The sequence below is a fragment of the Acipenser ruthenus genome, chromosome 18 (assembly GCF_902713425.1).
Source record: "Acipenser ruthenus chromosome 18, fAciRut3.2 maternal haplotype, whole genome shotgun sequence".
Classification (NCBI taxonomy): Eukaryota; Metazoa; Chordata; class Actinopteri; order Acipenseriformes; family Acipenseridae; genus Acipenser; species Acipenser ruthenus.
Genome location: NC_081206.1, coordinates 14,242,024 through 14,264,870, shown reverse-complemented (window position 1 = coordinate 14,264,870; position 22,847 = coordinate 14,242,024).

The window sequence follows — 22,847 nt, the reverse complement described above, 5'->3', positions numbered from 1 at the left end:
GTTTAATTACTCTGGAATAAAATGCATTACTTTAAGTAGGCGAGCAACAGAGTAGGTATAAACAGAGCAGGGGGTAGTATATCAGAACTTTCAAAAGGTCTTTGACACGTGCTGCACATATCGATAAATAAAACAGTGTTTATTCAAAGCATTTCCAACACATGGACTTTACCCACCTGCCATTCTGGAGCCTTGTTCAAGCAGCGACTTCCAAGTCTCTACAGATAAGCTGAGACAATGAACTGTGGCCTGAGAAAGCAGACAGTAGCATTCCAATGGTGACAAATCTGTTGGGGGCTTTACGCATCACACCATATAGAAATGCATTTCTTATGCCATTGATTGACTGATCTCCCTGAGTCTAATCTGCACATACTGTATTGTGTAACCCCCAGGGTAAGTGATAGCAGATCTTTGTCGTGAGAATGAAATTACAGCTTTCCTGCGTGAAAAGAAAATAATAGCAACACAATGAAAAAGATTAAATGTGTACAGGTATGTTGACAAATGCATTTTATTTTAATCTAGCACATATGAGAACATATAGAGAACATATTATTTACTTTAAATTGTATAGTGTTTATTTAAATAATGATTAGCTCCAAAATGTAACATTAAGATACAGTACAACAAATAATGTCATATGCAAAATCTGTATATGTTGATCCCTTGTAAAACACAGCAAAACATCTGGAAACATTGAAAATAGTGAATTAGTGACTGGCCATAGTCAAAGTATAGTATGTGTGCAATATACTGTCAACATTGCCTAGGCGTGAATAAAGCACATTCATGGAGTATGGAATTGTAAAATGAAGTTGAGAGTGAACATTGTCATTAAAACAGACAGGTACAGTAAGTACTATTTAACAGCTTTACTATCTGATATGTCGTCTATTTAACCTGTGCCTATACTGTAACTCTTAACTGTCATAAATACAATGCTGTAAACCAGGCTTGTTCTTTCATCTGATTTTTGGGAGGGTTGAAAATGGTGTATAAAAATTATATAAAAGGGATGGTTAAGCATACATTATGGTAAAAGATAAATAAAATTTCAATGACAATTTCACGAGCAAATTTAAAACTGCATGATGCATTGCTCTAGTAATATGACTTAAAAGCAGAGGGAGAATTGATCCTGAAATGGCTTTTTTTCACTTCAAAATAAAGTGCACTTGTGATATAAGTGTAAAACCAAAGTGGGACAAGTTATTACACAATGAATGTTTATTATTGTATTAGCATCATTAACAATGTAATATAAGTATACTAGTTAAAAGTCTACCGTCACAATAATACTTTCAGTGTACCTTGCAGGGATTCTTTTCAGCACGTAGCTGGTTGTTTCTTATGGAAACCACTGAATTCTGTTTATTGTGTTCTAGACATTAGATTTCGGGTTGTATCCAAAGGGGCTCTTTCTTAGTTTAGCATTGCATGGTTTGGAAGGAGGAGCAATGGCTCTTCCTCCAGTAGAAATCAGTAAGATCTTCAGTTTAAGACTGTGACAAGTTGCTCTTCCCACCTCTTCCCTCTGGAGCCAGCTATGATTCTGGACACCCTGCAGCTGGGCCTCTTCCCTTTGAACCTCTGGGCCAAAAATCAGAATTCTGATTAAAAAGCTCCTGCCTCACAAATTGAAATGCAAATTATTTTCCAGCATCAAATGCGTTTACATTCATTGTGCATAGTTATGGCAAACAGTTTTGAATTAGATTGGATTATATCAATCAATCAATCAATCTTTATTTTATATAGCGCCTTTCATAGTGGACCACCATCACAAAGCGCTTTACAAGATGCAGTAACAACAAGGAAATCCATAATACTTGAAATACAGAGGTACACTGTTCTGGCAGAAACGTATCCTCAACAGCCCTTGTTGCACTTGAATGATGAAGAAAAGCATTCTCGTCACATACTCTTCTTTGTCATTATTACTGGCTTCCGACCATGTTTCCCATTTCTAACCATCCAAGGTCATTGTAGTTGGCTAGGCTTTGACATGTGAGCTGACTTTGAGATGCCAGTGCTAGCTGCTGACACGTTGGTGGCAAACACTTCAGTAGGTGGAATACTCCTGATGATTTATCAGACAGCAGCAGCATTCATTTAGAGACTTGGTCTGCAATAGCAAGTCTATCAAGAGAAGCTTCTCCAGGGTTCAGGTACCTAACTAGCAAATTAGGAAATCCTGCTCCCTGACTCTCAATCCAGTACTTGTATTTATTGGAATCTTCATCGATTCTAAAGATTTTTCCTTTAGGATAGCCCTCTTCATTCGCTACACCAATAACCCCATTCAGGGCCCCGGAGTTTAAGCACTAGCTCTGTATAAGGGATGATCCTTTTCAATGCTAATCACCCATTCTGTTTGAGAGCTGTACCCAATAAACATGTCTTCTTAAGATGCACCGTGTGGAACACTATGCTAATTGAATACTTGTTAACTGAGTAATTATCAATATCTGCTAGTGGGGTTCATTTACTCATCTGTTAAAAATGTAAAGCTTTGATTAAACTAGGCTCCCTCTGTTTTCATTTGTTTTGGCTGTTACTGTACACGGGGAAACTTAGCTTTTAAATCAAACACAAATATTTGTTTAAAAGCCTGTAACTGCAGTGCAAATGAATATAATTCTAAAAAGGGAACATGCATAAATTATAGATGTAAAATACTGTACATACATGTATTAAAGTTTACCACTGTTTGCAGTTTTCCCATGCTTTTCCCATGGTTATACTATGAATTTACCATCGTTTACCCTGATTTGCCATGTTTATTAATATGCTTTACCATACCTCGTTATGCTTTACAATGCTTAGCTATGCTTTACCATGCATTTACTATAGTAAACTTTTATAAGGGTATATACATGTTTCTGGGATCAAGCTGCCATGCAACTAGGTTTAAGATCTATAGTGACCCACAGTAATCCTCCATGGAGGCTGAACCCTGCTCTACACTGCAAGATATCACATGCAAGTTGTTTATAAAAGATCTTGTTCTTCTTGCATCTGAAAGGGTTAGTCATGTCTGTTTTATAATTGAAATTGTAGTGCTGTCTGGATTACTATTCCTGTCCCGTTCGTTCTATTATTGTACTGTCGCATTAGCTGCAGCCGCAGGCAGAAAGTCCTTGTGTGTACAGTAGAATGCATTCATTATGTTTTCCCAACATATACAGTATAGAAACACTGCTGCCTCTGTATACCTAGCCAAAGGAAGGAAGCAAGGGAAGGCTATTGATTCTGCAAGGAATGTGCAGGACACTGTTCAAAACAGAGCTGCAGCTAGAGTATTCACTGACAATACAAATGAAGGCTTGAGTCGTGGCTCTCAATGGCTGAGAAAGGAAAGCAAAGATATGGTGCCACTCTCACAGAACTGGCTCACTCCAGGGCTTTGTGGTTCAGTACAGTGGTCAGCATGAAGACTGAGCTGGACTGTCACAGCTGACATAGAGTATAGTCTGGAGTGGGGGGCTGCTTTAATATATAGCTTGCATGTGTGCTGTTGTCTACTGATATGGACTCATCCTCCTGCCACTCATTGACAGTACTCCTGAATTAACCCTATCCACCACTAGAATGAGCTTTGCTCCATAGGGAATAGTGCCACTGTGTGCACATAAAGAGTGGGCTTTGTGTGCATATATTGTACATAGTATTGGGTGTACATTTATTGTAATTAGTTAATGAAGTACCTGATGCGTGATTACCAGCTGTGGAATCGAATCAGCAGGTCGGTGTGTTCCAGCGGGGCGTCGGGTATGAAAAGGTCCCATTTATACACCTCAGGGCTGCTGCAACACCACAAGCCAGTGGGCTGAAGATCGTCCACGCCACCCAGGCGTATCACCCTTAAGCTCCATCTCGATGTCCTGCCTGTCACTCAGCAGTGAACGCACGCACCCACACAGCACTCGCCTGTCACAACCACCTGCCATTGTCTGCTGTTCCTGTTTATCTTTGAAGGTCACCCATTATAATCATGCATTGGCAGGTGCTTCTTTACCTTCTGAAAGCTGAAATGATCAAGTTGGCATTACTGCAGAGTACATTTACAAATGTTTGGTAAGACTTGATGCAGTATGTGTCTTTTAATTACATATACTGTTCTGGAGTTGTAACATTTAAATATTTTTTTTGGTAATTAGACTTTATGTACAGCTATGGCCAAACATTTTTCATCATCTATAATTTTAGGATTGAGACATAATTAAAAATATATAGAGAATAATAGATGGGTTTCAGTGAGTTACTGGAAAATAATTCCATCTAGGGTTTATGTGACATCATAAACTACGAGCTGTTAGGTCGAGTACTTTATAAACTGTCACAGAAACCTGAGACGGAATTATTTTCCTTCAACTCACTGAAGAGGCCCATCTATTATTTTTTTTTATAATACATGGATATTAGTATCTGTAATAAAAAAGACAATAAATGGGTGATAAAAGGGTCAAATTGCAAGTGAATTTAATGAATAATAAATTAAGTTAATATTAAAGAATTTTAAATATAAATTTTTGATAATTCAGGAACGGTGAATTAAACTGGATAGATAATGAACTGCAAAAAAATAACGCATTTTTAAGGAAAAGGTGTTTCAATGGGGTATGCTTTTTTTTTCTTAGTTGCTGTCAGAGTTGAAGATTATTTGTCTTGCTCACTTGTTTGGTGCTTCCGTTGGTGGAGGATGATTGTAAATCTTCACAGAGGCAGATTTGTTAAAAGTGCCTAAAAACCACAAATTGTGGGTGTTGCCGAGTGATTGAAAACGATAGTGACAGAAATTGCATTATTTAGGGTTTGTGCCCCTATAAAAATGTGACCCAAAAACTAAAATTTGAATTTTTACACAACCTCTTCTGCACACTTACTAAACATTTATGATGCAGGTCCCTGACTAACGCACAGGACAGCTAACATACAAAACATACAAACAGTTTTAAACAAACGCACATAAACATAGGTTTTTACATTTATATAGTACCTTTTTCAAGAATACCATATGCAGTCAGGCTCTTCACTCAGCAGCCCTAATAGGCAGGTATAGGCAGCTGGCTCTAATTTACAATAATGAGGCCAACAGCCAAAACAATTAAACAATTACCAAATAATTAAACCATTAACCAATAATACATTTAAACAATAATATAATGTAGGCTAACAGGGAGCTTTTAACCCTGTCCCTGCCACAAAACACACACACACACACATTTTATATATATATATATATATATATATATATATATATATATATATATAGTAATACAGTGGCTTGAAGGGTAGGCTGGAATCAGAATAAAAGTACTTGGAGGCTGAAAGTGGTCTTCAAACACAGGACTTGCAGTTTATTATTTACAGGTCTGGAATAAAGAACAAAAAAAAACACGGCACCTCACAGGCCACAAAAGAAAAGGCCTAGCTCTGCACAGAGCACTATCTAAACACAGGCTTTCCTAAACTACAGTTAGGACGGCTAAGCCGCTTATCCAACAAACAAAAACAATTACCAAACAGTAACCAAACACAGGGTTATTTTCTAGTGATGGGTACAAAGCCTCACCCGCTTCGCCTCGTCTCGAACCATTAGAAGCAAACAGTGTTGTGAATCAAAGGTTCAATTAGTTTGCATGACACAAACGCCAGCAGTTCTACGGATCCTCTGAAGCTGCAGACGCTCGGGGTATTCAGTCACGCACGCTCACGGAGTAAAATCTTGCTGATGGTGTCGTAGGTGCACTATCGAAACGTTTTGATGGTATTTTTACAAAAGACACAAACCACTAATACAACGCTTTACTTCGAATCAATAATGCTTCGTTGACGTAGGTTAGAACTGGAAGGAAGAATATAATGTTTGTCAAATTACATTTTAAAATAATTTCAATTAATCTTTGTTAAATTTATATATATATATATATATTCATATGCTGGCTTGTACTATGTGAAATTGGAGGAGTTTAATTATTGTTAATTATTATAAAAATAAATGTAATGATTATTTGAGATGTTTTCCAGAAATAATTGTTAATAAAATGTCTTTTCAAACCTTTGTCAAAGAAGTCTTGAATTCAATATTATTTCATTGTGATACGTCAACAAAATAAATATAATTTATAAATATCAAATTGCTACATTGAAAACACCATTACACCTTAAAGAACCATGTGTTGTTGATGTTTGTGTTATGACTGTGGGATCCGTGGTGGCTCTATGAGTTTAGTGCAAGGAAGTAATCAATCTCAATCCAGAGGTCCGGGTTTGTGTCCGCCAAGTCATATATGTAATATGCATTTTTTTTTTTTTTTTTATAAAAATATATATGGATGTATATGTAGAAATCTTTGCATTCAAGTATGATTTACTGAAATGTAATAAAATAAACATGATTATTATGTTATGTTTCTATATATTATGCACTTTAAAAACACTGTTTTTTAAATGTCCAATAGGCTTTAATTGACTTGGGGTTATGCTTCAAGTATGTTGTATGCTTAAAAATAATCTAGCCATCCGAGAGACACCGAACTAATGAGCCATTAATGCTATGCCTAATACTAGAATGCCTATGCGTTTTGAAGAGGGGCTTCAACTGATTCAACGACGTTAGTGCGGAGCTTCAAATCATTCACGAGGTTCATTGCTTCATTGAGGCTTCAAATCATACACGGGGTTCATTGCCTCATGAGGCTTCAAATCGCTCACAGGAGCTCATTGGGGCTTCGGATCAGTCACTTGATTCAGTGATTCACTACTTCAGGTGATTCAAATGACCACTGCTTCATGTGAAGCAAACAAATGACGTAACCCGCCTCAAACCATCTGAAGCAAACAGTGTTCTGCATGAAGCAACACATCACGTGATCTGACTGAACGTTAGATTACCTACTGTAACCCTGGTTCCCTGAAAGAGAAGACGACCACCAACATTAAGTATGGGATATTCCCTGCCCTTGAGGTAGGTAATACTGAGCTCTCTATATCAGAGCTGCCGAAGGCCCCTTCCTGTGATGACACACTCAGTCCCGCCAACCGAGGGTATAAAACCGTCATTCACCGGAAGATCTCCCTCTTTTTCCGCCGAACCCGTGAGGGCGACCGGAGCGACCTCATGGTTGGTGGTCGTCTTCTCTTTCAGGGAACCAGGTTTACGGTAGGTAACCTAATGTTCCCTTTCAAGTCGAAGACGACCACCAACATTAAGTATGGGATAATGTATACCAGAGCCGTCGCGAGGGAGAAGGAATGGCAGCATATGAGGGACGCACAACGCTGTCTAACCAGAGGTTAGCGGTGCGAACTTACACCCTCAAGGACCCTTGTGCCCACAGATGGCACAGCAGGATCTACCACATTAATGCGGTAGAATCTGGTGAAAGTATGCGGCGTAGCCCAGCTAGCCGCAGCACAAATCTCAGACATCGAAGCGCCCTTAAAAAGGGCCCACGATGTAGCTAACCCTCTTGTCGAATGCGCAGCTACTCTACCAGGTGGGGGTAACCCAGCACCACCATATGCAGTCGACACCGTGTCCGCAATCCAGTGTGACAGACGCTGCTTAGAGAGGGGCTGTCCCAAGGTCCGTGCACCATAACAAACAAAAAGCTGATTCGATTTACGAAAGGTTTCGTCTTAAGTACATAAAACCTCAATGCCCGCACTGGGCAGAGGAAATTCAGTTTCTCATCCTCCTGTGAAGTAAACGGAGGCGGGTGAAAAGACTCCAGTTCCACAGATTGGTTTATATGAAAAGCTGTAATCACCTTGGGGAGGAAAGCGGGGTTGGTGCGCAGCGAAACTCTGCTTCCATCCTCCCACACACGCATGCAGGAGCTGTGCACAGACAGCGCCTGCAGCTCACTGATCCGCTTAGCAGAGGTGATAGCCAAAAGGAAGGCTGTCTTCATGGACAGATACTTCAGTTCTATGGAGTCTAAAGGCTCAAATGGGGCCTTTGCAAGAGCCTCCAGTACAATGTTAAGGCTCCACTCAGGAAGAACAGTCCTCCTCGGAGGATGTAATCTCTGTGCGCCTTTGAGAAAGCGCGTAGCCAAAAAATGTGCACCCGGAGACTTAGAATCTACGGGGGTATGACAAGCAGATATAGCTGCCAGATACACCTTCAGCGTGGAAGGGGACCTTCCAGCCTCAAACAGTTCCTGCAAGAACTGCAATATAACTGGCATCAGGCAAGTAACATTGCGCTCAGCATTTAATAATTAAACAGAACAGAAAATAAAAGGTTTTAAACACAAAACAGGACACGGCACTTATGCCAAAATAAATAGACAAACAAAAAGGACTAACATTTAAACAAACGGTGGATGCACAGACAAACGAACACGGTGAGTTTTAAACAAGTATCAATTATTATTTTAGTTTATTTCCCTTAACTTTACCTCCTTCTCCACACCTGTTCTCCACTCACCGAACACACCACCCTGAGTGAAAGAAATGTGCATCTATATATACTGTTGTGCTGGGATTCAATTACTAATTAATTATTCACTTGAATCCCAGCACGTGAATTAATTCTGTGCAACCCCATGCTCACATACTATATTTTAAATGCACGTGCAGTGATGTGCAATCCCGTGCCTATATATAATTATACAATTTAAATACTCGTGCTGCACACACCCATTTATATCCCGTGTACCAATGACTATACACCAACATTAACACATGCAACATACAACATATAACACACAAATGCACACAGGGGCGGGGCACATTGCCACACTCCCATTTGCACACCCTTGTGCAGGTGAGAGGGAACCCTCCACCAGCGTAGGGCCGCTGAGCATGTGCGAGACACAGTCAACCTGCGGTGTTTGTCACGTCTGGCATTGAGGTGAAACGCATTGAGCCACACTTGCAGCGGGCGCATGCAAAGCAGACCCAGCTGGATCGCTACCGTGGCTGCGGCCATCAGACCCAGTAGTTTCTGGCACAACCTGAGGGTTACCTTCGATCCCTGTCGAAACAGAGAGAGGCAACCCTGAATTGCTGCTATCCTGTCGTCCGACAGGTATACGCGCATTGCATTGGAGTCCAGCAGGAGCCCCAAATACGTGGTGCATTGCACTGGTGCGAGCCGACTCTTTGCATCGTTCAAGGCTAAACCCAGCCTGACCAGATGCTCCATCACAATTGCCGTGTGGGCTAGAGCTCCCTTTCGAGACTGGGAACAAATCAACCAGTCGTCAAGATAGTTTAAAACCCTGATCCCTTGCAGCCGCAGGGGAGCCAGTACAGCATCTACTCACTTTGAAAACGTACGCGGAGCTAGGGAGAGCCCGAACGGCAGCACAGCAAACTTGTACGCACTTCCCTGAAAGGAAAACTGCAGGTATCTCCTGTGCTCTGGACGAATGGGGATATGAAAGTATGCGTCCCGCAAGTCCACAGTTGTGAATCAGTCGCCCGGCCGGACAGACAGCATTCGGAACCTCCTTTCTTTCAGAAACCCGTTCAAGAGCCTCAGATCTAAGATGGGTCGAACCCCTCCATCTGTTTTGGGTACCAGAAAGTATCTCAAGTAGTACCCCTCCTCCTGGGAGACGGGGTCTACTCGACAAATGGCCTGCTTGCGCAGCAAGGCGGCCACTTCTTCTTGAAGTACTGAGGCTTGCAAGGGGTCTGTTACAGAGGTGTTTATAACTCCCCGGAAGGGAGGTGGTCCCGAGTGAAACTGAAGCGCATAGCCGGTTTGCACGGTAGCGAGCACCCAGGTATCCGTGGTGCAAGCGCGCCAGTATTGCAGCTGTTGTGCCGAAAAGGGGGTCTGAGGCCGCTAGCCTTCAGGGGCCCTGCTGGGGTTGCTGGGGCTGGGGCTGAGTAGTTTGGGGTGAGCACGTAACGCGCTGGCCCTGAGGGCGACCCCTGAGACGCTGGTATGTGGCTCGACCACGGCCTGCGTTTCCTTTACCTGCTGGCTGGGCCCTGTTACTCTGAAGACGATGCCTTAAGTCACCCCCTGGGGCTGTGGGGACTGGAACCATTCTGGTGACAGTTTGCGCCCTGGTAGCCCACCAACGGCTCAACCTATTCCACGCCGGAGCACGGGGAGGGAGCAGCGCAGCCACCTGACGGGAAGCCTCTCGGTCTCGAAGAGATTTCTGCAGAATCTCTTCCATAGCTGGCCCAAACGTATGCCCCGGGGATATGGGCGCATCCAGCAGCGCAGCTTTATCTGCATCAGGGACCCTGGCCTGTGACAGCCACAGCTGTCTACGCGCCACAACTAAGCCCGCCAGGTTTCGGCCCAGGGCTTGCCCCTGCAGGCCAGAGATCTGCAGCAGTGTATCCGACAGGAGACGCAGCTCCGAAGCCACCGGCTCCGGGAGCGGGGCCTCGTGCAACACTCCAACCAGATACGCGGTCAGCACACTCGCTGTGCTAGCCAAGCGGGTTGCCTGCGCCCCTGCTGCGTACGCTCGCTTTAGATGCGTCTCTGTCACCCTGCACTGAGGGTTAGGACACATTGGGTCTCTAGCGAGCCCCCCCACCGACGGGGCCCTAACCAGGGCTGCGATAGTGGAGTCCACTGGCGGAAACCCTGCCAGGCCAAGCTTATCCGCGCTCTCCAAGGAGGAGAACGGTGTAGCCTCCTTGGAGACACTAGGGGCCGGAGCTGGTCTATCCCAGGAGGAGTGCACTTCCTCCAAAAAGTCTGGGAAGGCTGTGAAACACTGCGGGCGGGGAGCCAGCACCTGCATCCAGGACACGGAGCGGCGCGGCTGTGCGGCCGGTGTCCAGGGAACCTGCAGGAACGCTGCAGCACGTTCCATAAGAGCCGAGACCGAGCTAGGCAACGGGGCGGAATTGGCTTCCGGGCTCTTCCTCTGTAAGGGTGTCCCCCACCTGCATATCAGAGGAGAATGAAGCTGCATCACCGGAGGCGGCTATGGACAGCGCGTCCTCCTGTGCCAGTTGGGGCGAGCCTTCCCACCCTCCCTGCGCACCGTGCGGGGAGGGGGGATATGGTGCTTGGGGCTGCAACGGAGCCTGAGCAGGGGCCGATGCTGTGGTCTGCTTAGACAATAGCTCCAGTACCTGGGCCATCTGGGCCTTCAGGTCCATAATATCCCTTGCCTGCCTGAAGCGTTTTACCCGCTTTGCGGCTGGAGACGGGGAGCGGTTACGCTGTGCACTCGGGATAACAGGCAGGGAGTCCAGGGGCGCGTCGTCGGGGGACCCAAAGGCCACCGATGACCTCGCCGCATAGGACGCGGAGCTCTCCTTTCTGGCTCTCTCCAGACGAGCCTCTGGTATGCGCTAGCAGCTCAGTGCCTACGCAATGCGAGCAACGTGCACAGCTCTACTCGTCCTCGTATGTTCCAGACGCCTTGCGCAGCGGGAGTGTAACTGCGTACACTGCGCTCTGTGCGTAATCTTTGGAAAAGGAGCAACGAACACCTGCGCGTTGTATGCGCTGTGAATACTATTCTACGTACTGTTACCAAGTACCGTGTGCGTAAAGCTCCTATGCTGGCGTCGGATAATACGCAGCCTGTGCCAAGAGAATCAGGCTATGCGTGCGCCGCAGTGCCGCAGCACCGGAGAGGACGCCACGCAAAGTGCGTACCCAGACCGTGTGGTCAACACACACACCTGGTCAGCGCAAAGCGTGTACCAGGGGGGGACAGAGGCCGAAGCCGCAGTCTGTGAAGTTTTTGTCAAGCAAAAATTACAGTTTACAAGAAGGAAGAAAAGGAGAGAGAGCACACCGAACGCACATGAACCAACACACCGCAGCGGTCAGGTCGGCCGGCGACTCCGCTCGGACGGGGATACGGTAGTACCTAGCCCCGAGGAAGGGAGCGCAATGAGACAGGTGCAGAAGTCTCATTGAGAGCTACAGAAAACGTTTGATTGCAGTGATTGCCTCTAAAGGTTGTGCAACAAAATATTAGGTTAGCGGTCCCATCATTTTTGTCCATGCCATTTTCATTTGTTTTCTTATTTACAACATTATGTTGAATAAAAAATCAAAAGCAAAGTCTGATTTCTATTAAATATGGAATAAACAATGGTGGATGCCAATTACTTTTGTCAGTTTCAAGTTATTTCAGAGAAAATTGTGCATTCTTCGTTTTTTGTGGAGGGGTACCAACAAATTTGAGCACGCCTGTATATATATATATATATATATATATATATATATATATATATATATATATATATATATATATATATATATATATATATATGTATATATAATGTGCAGAATGTCCACTAGGGGGTCAGGAGCCGAGGAGGATACTTGTGTGACTCTCTATAGGAAAAGACAACTCACTCGTGGGTGGCTGCACAGACAGCCGCTCACATATAACAGACAGCAAAGAGAGAGCGGCCCGCCCAGGGGGGGCCGCTGAAAGACAGAAAGACAAAAAACTCGGTCTTTTTCAAAAATCATTGATTCCGGGAAAGCGGCAAGCCAGCTTTCAGCACAAATGCTAGGAACTACAACAGACTCGAATCAACTCGAGGGCTCTTCCTATCAACACGCTCAGTTCTAGACACAGAGGTCCTACCTTACCGTCTTGAGAAGGAAAAAGAGGGAGATCTTCCGGTGAGTGATGGTTTTATACTCTCGGTTGGCGGGACTGAGTGCGTCATCACAGGAAGGGGCCTTCGGCAGCTCTGATATAGAGAGCTCAGTATTACCTACCTCAAGGGCAGGGAATATCCCATACTTAATGTTGGTGGTCATCTTCGACTTGAAAGGGAACCAGAATCAATACAATGCTTCGTTGAAACATAGCCTAGATTACTCCTGGAAGGAAGCTTTATTATTTCTTTCTCTTTTTTTCAATTTGTTTATTTAAAAAATATCAGCAAATATGATTCTTTTAGTTTTGCATTTTAGAAAATGTAATTATTATTTTTTTAAATCTAAAACAAGTTTTCTACACGCACACTTTCTCACAGGAGCAGGGATTCGATCCTGCGCTTGACAAGCATTTCTAATTACATGATTTACTAACTTGTTGCGCCACCGTGAATCTGGCTAACAAATGAAATATCAAATATCTTACTTGTTTCAACACTAATTTCCCAGCTGAGTACAGGTCAGATATGCCTACCTTTCTAAAGCAACATTATTGTGTTTTCGATTGTACAACAATTTTACATTTCAAGTAGGAGGCTGGTGTGGTCCAGTGGTTAAAGAAAAGGGCTTGTAACCAGGAGGTCCTCGGTTCAAATCCCATTTCAGCCACTAACTCATTGTGTGACCCTGAACAAATCACTTAATCTCCTTGTGCTCCGTCTTTCGGGTGAGACGTAGTTGTAAGTGACTCTGCAGCTGATGCATAGTTCACACACCCTAGTCTCAGTAAGTCGCCTTGGATAAAGGCGTCTGCTAAATAAACAAATAATAATAATAATAATAATAATAATAAAGTATGATAATGCGTATGCGTGACTGGCTTTTTTGTTGGGTAATCACATGTGTGGTTGATATATAACCAGATAACAGAGAAATTATAAAATGTAACTTCATTTTGTAAGTCACAAATGACACTGACATAGCCTGTAAAAACCGTGCTTTATGGTGTCTTTTGTGTACATTAGGCTACAGATCATTATTTCTAAATGCCAAGTTCCAGGCAATAGCAGCCTGTGTGTAACTCGTATGTTCAAGTTCAAGTATGTTCAATGACGCGGCTCTACCAATAGATGTCACTATGGAGCACAAAGCGCTTCAAGTGATTCGGCTTAGTGAATCTTTTATGAGGCAAATGGTTCAGAGGGTTCAGTGGCTCAAGAGGCTTCACTTTTCCCACCACTATTATTTCCTTTAGTAAGGGATTATTTTCCTTTTCACAGACCATGTAAATTTAACTTGCCTTTAGTCTTCCACACTCTCGGACTCGCGATTCCCGAGCACTGACAGAGACAGCTTATATATCTGCCTGATTTAGCTTAATTGGAGACAGCTTGACTTCAGCTGCTCCTACTAATCAGCTAGTTAAGCATTTGAGACAGAACTGGCTCCTGACCCCCTAGTGGACATTCTGCACATTATATATACATATATATATATATATATATATATATATATATATATATATATATATATATATATATATATATATATATATATATACAGGCGTGCTCAAATTTGTTGGTACCCCTCCACAAAAAACGAAGAATGCACAATTTTCTCTGAAATAACTTGAAACTGACAAAAGTAATTGGCATCCACCATTGTTTATTCCATATTTAATAGAAATCAGACTTTGCTTTTGATTTTTTATTCAACATAATATTGTAAATAAGAAAACAAATGAAAATGGCATGGACAAAAATGATGGGACCGCTAACCTAATATTTTGTTGCACAACCTTTAGAGGCAATCACTGCAATCAAACGTTTTCTGTAGCTCTCAATGAGACTTCTGCACCTGTTAACAGGTAGTTTGGCCCACTCTTCCTGAGCAAACTGCTCCAGCTGTCTCAGGTTTGATGGGTGCCTTCTCCAGACTGCAAGTTTCAGCTCTTTCCATAGATGTTCGATAGGATTCAGATGAGGACTCATAGAAGGCCACTTCAGAATAGTCCAATGTTTTGTTCTTATCCATTCTTGGGTGCTTTTAGCTGTGTGTTTTGGGTCATTATCCTGTTGGAGCTGACAGAGCTTTCTGACACTGGGCAGTACGTTTTGCTCCAGAATGCCTTGATAGTCTTGAGATTTCATGTGCCCTGCACAGATTCAAGGCACCCTGTGCCAGGCGCGGCAAAGCAGCCCCAAAACATAACCGAGCCTCCTCCATGTTTCACTGTAGGTATGGTGTTCTTTTCTTTGAAAACTTCATTTTTTCATCTGTGAACATAGAGCTGATGTGACTTGCCAAAAAGCTCTAGTTTTGACTCATCTGTCCAAAGGACATTCTCCCAGAAGGATTGTGGCTTGTCAATATGCATTTTAGCAAATTCCAGTCTGGCTTTTTTATGTTTTTCTTTCAAAACTGGAGTCCTCCTGGGTCTTCTTCCATGGAGCCCACTTTCGCTCAAAAAGCGACGGATGGTGCGATCAGAAACTGACGTACCTTCACCTTGGAGTTCAGCTTGTATCTCTTTGGCAGTTATCCTTGGTACTTTTTCTACCATTCGCACTATCCTTCTGTTCAATCTGGGGTCTATTTTCCTCTTGCGGCTGCGCCCAGGGAGGTTGGCTACAGTTCTATGGACCTTAAACTTCTTTATAATATTTGCAACTGTTGTCACAGGAACATCAAGCTGCTTGGAGATGGTCTTGTAGCCTTTACCTTTACCATGCTTGTCTATTATTTTCTTTCTGATCTCCTCAGACAACTCTCTCCTTTGCTTTCTCTGGTCCATGTTCAGTGTGGTGCACACAATGATACCAAACAGCACAGTGACTACTTTTCTCCATTTAAATAGGCTGAATGACTGATTACAAGATTGGAGACATGTGTGATACTAATTAAAGAAACGAATTAGTTTGAAATATCACTATAATCCAATTATTTATTATCTTTTCTAAGGGGTACCAACAAATGTGTCCAGGCCATTTTAGAATATCTTTGTAGAATAAGCAATAATTCATCTCTTTTCACAGCTTCTTTGCTTTATTCTATGACATACCAAAGGCATGCAAGTATACATGATAAAACAGCTTTTAATTTCATCACTTTTCAGGAGGAATGAAGCATTATTTCAATGAGCTGTAAGGGTACCAACAAATTTGAGTACGTCTGTATATATATATATATATGCGGTTGGTGTTTAGGGGAGTTTGGTGCCGTGTTGCATTAGAAGCAGCGGCTTGGCTTGAAACCACAGGGAATTTAACGTGTTTGTATTGTTTTTGTTGATCTTTTTTTTTTTTGGCCGCCGTGCCTCTGTTATTTAGTTTGAGTGTTTTGTTTGATGTTTTATTAGTTATTATTAAAGGAGCGCACTAGCACGGGAGCTTGCAGCTGCTGTGTCAGAGTCTCACTTCCTGGTAGAAACAGCCTTGCCAGTGATGCTATTCTTTCACAGAACATCATTGAGAGATTTTATTGAACATCATATAATCAAAGAAACTACACAATTATATCGCAAAAGTCTACTGGAAGCCGTAATAGTAGAACTTATTATTTGCAGTACATTCCATTGTGTTTTAAGACTTCCGTAATCATCTCAGGCATGGACACAATGAGGCACTGAAGGGTCAAGTTATCCTTTAGATTCCTCAAGGCAGGCTTTACACTTGATTGCAGTTAGTTTCGGTGGCATGGTTGACTTTTTCTGATTTCCTGTCCTCAGACCCCAGACATTCTCAATAGGATTGAGATCTGGTGAGTTTCCAGGCCAGCATTGCAGTGCTGTGATAGTGTTGTTTCCAGGTCAGCATTGCAGTGCTGTGATAGTGTTGTTTCCAGGTCAGCATTGCAGTGGTGTGTGACAGAAATACAATGAGTTCTGGTGATAAATCTTCCTCCCGACCTGTGAGGGTGCTAAAGAACGGGAGGAGAAGTATCTGGAAAGAAGCGAGACTCTGTTGTAAGACTGTATTGATTTGACAGGTAAACGAGGGGCAGCTGCAAGTAATAAGGCAGCTGCAACCGTTTACCTAGATATCATGCAGGATTACATATAGGGGCCAGGTTAACACTGTTCTTTTCCTTCGTTTGGGTTAACGTTAGGAGAGAAGGACTGAGAGAGGAGCTCTCAGAAATATAAGAGAAATAAGTGTTATGTGTTGTGTGTTATTTCTGTCTGTCTGTAATTGTCTGTCTTTATCGCACCACTAGACAGTTAAAGCACACCTCCGGAGCTGTCGCCACGAAAGCACTATCCGGAGCACCACTGCACAGAGCACCTACATGTTTGAATTCACCCAGGACTGGTGACCGTGCCTTTGTTTTCTGTTCAGGACTGTATTGTATTATTCACGCTCCCCGCGCTTTACACATTGTTGTGTACTGCCGGGGATTTATTATTTGACGGTCGCCAGACCTGGAAATCCACAATAAACACTTATTCACTAAATTACCGTTGTCTGCCTGTCACTCCTGCATCGCATCACCGCTACACCTGTTCCCCTTACCAGCCACTTTGCCACATGTTGTGATAGTGTTGTTTCCAGCATTGCAGTGCTGTGATAGTGTTGTTTCCAGGTCAGCATTGCAGTGGTGTGATAGTGTTGTTTCCAGGTCAGCATTGCAGTGGTGTGATAGTGTTATTATTTATTTATTTCTTAGCAGACGCCCTTATCCAGGGCGACTTACAATCGTAAGCAAATACATTTCAAGTGTTACAATACAAGTAATACAATAAGAGCAAGAAATACAATAACTTTTGTTCAAGCAAAGTACAAGTGTGACAAACCACAATTCAATAATACAGCAGATAATAGTGATAGTTACATCAGGATATGATTAAATAGTGATAGTTACATCAGGATATGATTAAATACAAAATACTACAGGTTAAACACTTGGCAGATTACAGTATTCTGAAGTACAGGATTAAATGCAGTAAAATAGGGGGCAGATAAGAGCAAAATAAAGCACATTTAAATGAAGGGTGATAGTGTCAGAGGAGTTCTACAGGTGCTGTTTGAAGAGGTGAGTCTTAAGGATGCGCCGGAATGTGGTCAGGGACTGGGCAGTCCTGACATCTGTAGGAAGGTCATTCCACCTGCGGAGCAAGGGTGGAGAAGGAGCGGGCTCTGGAGCAGGGGAGCGTAGCGGAGGTAGATCCAGTCTTCTAGTGCAGGCGGAGCGGAGAGGTCGAGTGGGGGTGTAGGGAGAGATGAGGGTCTGGAGGTAGCTGGGTGCAGTCTGGTCAAGGCATCTGTAGGCTAGTACAAGAGTCTTGAACTGGATGCGAGCGGTGATCGGGAGCCAGTGGAGTGAGCGGAGTAGTGGAGTAGCGTGGGCAAAGCGAGGCAGAGAGAACTCCAGGCGGGCAGCAGAGTTCTGGGTGAGCTGGAGCGGACGGGTGGCGGATGCAGGGAGGCCAGCCAGGAGGGAGTTGCAGTAGTCTAGGCGGGAGAGTACCAGGGCCTGGTAGAGATACGGGAGGAGATGGTGGAGTCAGAGGTGGGGAAGGAGAGGAAAATCTGAGCATCATCAGCATAGAAATGGTATGAGAAACCATAGGATGCGATGAGGGGGCCCAGGGAGCGGGTGTAGAGAGAGAACAGGAGAGGACCCAAGACTGACCCTTGGGGGACTCCAGTTAAGAGAGGGTGAGGTGTGGAGGTTGCTCAACGCCAGGTTACCTGGTAAGTGCGGTTGGAGAGGTAGGAGGAGAACCAGGCCAGAGCAGTGCCAGAGATCCCCAGGTCAGCAAGAGTTGATAGTAGAATAGAGTGATCAACAGTGTCAAAGGCAGCAGAGAGGTCGAGGAGAATTAGGACAGAGGAGAGAGAGGCAGCTCGGGCACACTTAAGTGAGTTGGTGACAGACAAGAGGGCGGTTTCAGTGGAGTAAGCAGAGCGGAAGCCAGATTGGAGAGGGTCAAGCAAAGAGTGGTTGGACAGGAAAGCAGAGAGCTGGCGGTGTACAGTCCGCTCAAGGGTTTTGGAGAGGAAGGGTAGGAGGGAGACAGGACAGTAGCTCTGGAGGGAGGTGGGGTCGGGGGTAGGTTTTTTGAGGAGGGGAGTGATAGAGGCTTTTTTGAAGGCAGAGGGAAAGATACCAGAAAGTAGAGAGGTGTTGAGGAGGGAGGAGATGAAGGGGAGTAGAGCAGGAGCAGCAGCTTGAAAGAGGTGAGTGGGGAGGGGGTCCAAGGCACACGTAGTGGGTTTGTGACCCTGGAGCAGGGAGGAGAGGTCAGAGTCTGAGAGGGGCAAGAAGGTGAAGAAGGAGGGCGAGTTAGTAGGGGATGTAGTCGGTGTAGGGGTTGGAGCAGGAGGGGGTGCGGGGGAGGGAGAGGTGTTAAAGAGTTTGTGGATATCTGAGATTTTAGAAGAGAAGAAGGAGGCAAAGTCATCAGGGGAGATAGAGGAGGGAGGAGGAGGGGGGAGGGTTTAGGAGGGAGGAAAAGGTAGAGAATAGTTTACGTGGTTTGTTAGTGGAGGCTTGGATTACAGATTGGAAATAAGTACATTTAGCAGAGGAGAGAGTAGAGGAGAAGGAGGAGAGGAGAGTGTGGTAAAGGTCTAGGGCAGCAGGGAGTTTGGTTCTCTTCCATTTCTTTTCAGCAGATCGCAGTGTGATTCTTGCCAAGCGGAGCGCAGAGGAGAGCCAGGGATGGGGAGGGGAGGGGCGAGCAGGTCGGGAGGTTAGGGGACAGAGGGAGTCGAGGGAGGAGGTGAGTGAGGAGAAGAGGGTGGAGGTAGCAGAGTCTATGGAGAGTTGTGAAAAGGAGTCGATAGGAGGGAGGTGAGAGAGAGCAGTGGAGGCAAGGACAGAGGGGGAGAGAGATCGGAGGTTACGGCGAGAGGTGACAGTGGGGGTAGGAAGAGCAGGGAGAGGGGGGAGAGACAGAGAAAAAGAGATGAAATAGTGATCAGAGAGGTCCAGGGGGTTGACAGAGAGGGTGGAGGGGCAGCAGGCCCTGGAGAAGGTGAGGTCCAGTTGACGGCCAGTTGTGGGTAGGAGGGGATGGAGAGAGACAGAAGTCGAAGGAGTGAAGGAGAGGGAGGAATCCAGCAGAGTGGCTGGGGTTGGAGAGATGGATGTTGAAGTCACCCAACAGGACAGTAGGGGTAGACAGAGAGGGGAGGGAGGAGAGTAGATAGTCGGGTTCATCCAGAAAGTGAGTGAGAGGCCTAGGGGGGCGGTACAGAACAATGAGCAGGAGTTGACAGGGAGAGGTTAGTTGGACTGCATGAAATTCAAAGGTATTGACAGAGAGTGAGGAGAGATCGGAGGGGACAGAAAAGAGTAAGGAGGGAGAGAGGAGAAGTCCCGTCCCACCTCCCCGTCCAGTGAGACGCGGGGTATGGGACAGGACGTAGAGAGAGGACAGGACAGCAGGAGTAACAGTGTTATCAGGGGACAGCCAGGTTTCAGTGAGAGCAAGGAAATTGAGCGAGAGGTGGGAGGCAAAGGCAGAGATGAAATCAGCTTTGTTAGCAGAAGAGTGACAGTTCCAGAGTGCACCAGAGAGTGTGCGGGAGGGAGGGAGAGGCAGAGAAATGAGGTTAGAGGGGTTGGAGGAGCAGCAGCGGAGGGAGGGCAGAGGACGAGGACGGCAGGACAGAACAGGGATGTGAGAGGCAGTCATAGCAGGACAGGCAGGACAAAAGGCACAGCAGTGGGGTGGAGGGTCCAGACCTGACTAGTAGATAGCTTCTTCTAGAGCCCCGTTAGGTTTGGATCTAGTCGAACAGCGTCTCAGTGCAGGCCTCCCCTTGCTGGACTCCCACAACTAGACTCCCGGCTCTTGTTGAGGCTCTTCGGTTTGCTGGCGCTTCTTGCTGGCGCCGAAATAAGCTGCTTGATTAAATGTTACACCTGCTTGGCAAAAGAACCAACTAAACTGTGTGGAAACCAATCAAATAGCAAAATCAACTGCTAATCAATTTAGCCACTCACCTGGTACTAATCACACACTAACTCAGCCAATTCAAACACCACCTTACAATGTCACCAAATGTAGTTAGTTCAAATTACTTGAAGCAGGAACTTATTTATCTGCCTCTGTACCTGGTTACCTGTAGACCTGTAGATTGTTGTTTCCAGGTCAGCATTGCAGTGGTGTGATAGTGTTGTTTCCAGCATTGCAGTGCTGTGATAGTGTTGTTTCCAGCATTGCAGTGCTGTGATAGTGTTGTTTCCAGGCCAGCATTGCAGTGGTGTGATAGTGTTGTTTCCAGCATTTAAGTGGTGTGATAGTGTTGTTTCCAGGTCAGCATTGCAGTGCTGTGATAGTGTTGTTTCCAGGTCAGCATTGCGGTGGTGTGATATTGTTGTTTCCAGCATTGCAGTGCTGTGATAGTGTTGTTTCCAGCATTGCAGTGCTGTGATAGTGTTGTTTCCAGCATTGCAGTGCTGTGATAGTGTTGTTTCCAGCATTGCAGTGCTGTGATAGTGTTGTTTCCAGCATTGCAGTGCTGTGATAGTGTTGTTTCCAGCATTGCAGTGCTGTGATAGTGTTGTTTCCAGGTCAGTATTGCAGTGGTGTGATAGTGTTGTTTCCAGCATTGCAGTGGTGTGATAGTGTTGTTTCCAGCATTGCAGTGGTGTGATAGTGTTGTTTCCAGCATTGCAGTGCTGTGATAGTGTTGCTTCCAGGCCAGCATTGCAGTGGTGTGATAGTGTTGCTTCCAGGCCAGCATTGCAGTGCTGTGATAGTATTGTTTCCAGGCCAGCATTGCAGTGGTGTGATAGTGTTGTTTCCAGGCCAGCATTGCAGTGGTGTGATAGTGTTGCTTCCAGGCCAGCATTGCAGTGCTGTGATAGTGTTGTTTCCAGGCCAGCATTGCAGTGGTGTGATAGTGTTGCTTCCAGGCCAGCATTGCAGTGGTGTGATGCTGTCATCTTCTAACCATGTCTTCACTTGTTTGACTCGATTAAGGGGCTCTATCATGATGGAAATAGAAATCACCGCTGGGAAAATGGTTCTGAGCCACAGGGAGGAGGGGGTCTTGGAGTGTTTTCAGGTACCAGTCCTTGCTCATAGTTGTCCCCTTGGGTAAAACATGGAGGGATCCTGTGCCTTTGGCAGAAAAGCATCCCAGATATGGACTGTTTCCAGATGCTTCATCGCTGGGACGGTACTCTGGCTTGTATCTTTCTCCTTTTGCACATTCGAACTCTTAATCCACCTCGGTTTCCAAAACAGCTGAAGGGAAAAGAGAAAATTACTTTGTCATCTTTGGTCCAGTCTTTGTGTTATATAAACCTGCAGCTTTCTGTGTCTGAGTCTCTGTCTCTGCAAATACCATCTGGGCTGGACGCTACTACGCAACATACATATTTTTTCTTTAGAACAAAAAGTTTAAATTGGTCAGCCTGTATCATAACAAGGTACAATCTTACTGCCAATTTTGGAATATTAGTGATGTAATTTGTACCATACCTCTATCCCTTATAGAATTTGTCATTGTGACATGTACGGACTGTTCAATTGTCTTCTTTGAGTAGTAGACGACTTAAAAACTGCTACATTGGGATGCAAGAGGGTTTGAAATGAACCAATTTAGTTTCTGCTAACACTTTTAGTCACAACTTGGCTTAGATTGCGATTGATCTTCCTTAGTCTTTTTTTAATTGTGTTGTGTGTGGATATAGCTTATACTGGAAGTTATGGAGATTTATATATTTGTTATACCACATTTCTATTTTTCAGGCTAATTATGATTATTTTTTCTTTTTGGTCTAGCACATAACCTTGCAATTTAATTGCTGCACTCAAAGATCAAAAAAGTTGGAATTTTAGGTACCCTGAAGATGTTTTCAAAAATACTTGTAATTTAAAGAGACATCTATTGTGTGTATAAAACAATAACGCAATGATGGTCAGCCCCCCTGAAGCTTGTCTCATTTGCCTTAGTGGAGTGGCCCACAGATGAAGGGGGAGGACCACAGGCCCTTTGGTGTGATCGTTTTGAAACTTGACACAGCATTTCCTGACAGGATCCTGCTTTTATGCAGCTGCTAATGAGGATTAGTGGGTATCATCTAATAGAAACCAGTATCCCCAGTGTATCCTTTCAAACTCCCTTTTATCCATGCCTAACACAGCATGTTTTAAAAAAGATCTTCAGCCCTGTTTACCATATCAAAGAGAGACGTTTTATGTTTCTTCTCCTTACAAGGCTCGCGTGCAAACATCAGGAGGAATTGCCAACCAAGGATGGCAAATGCATCAGAACTCTGTTCACTAGAGCATGTTGATGCCAATGTGGAGAGGATG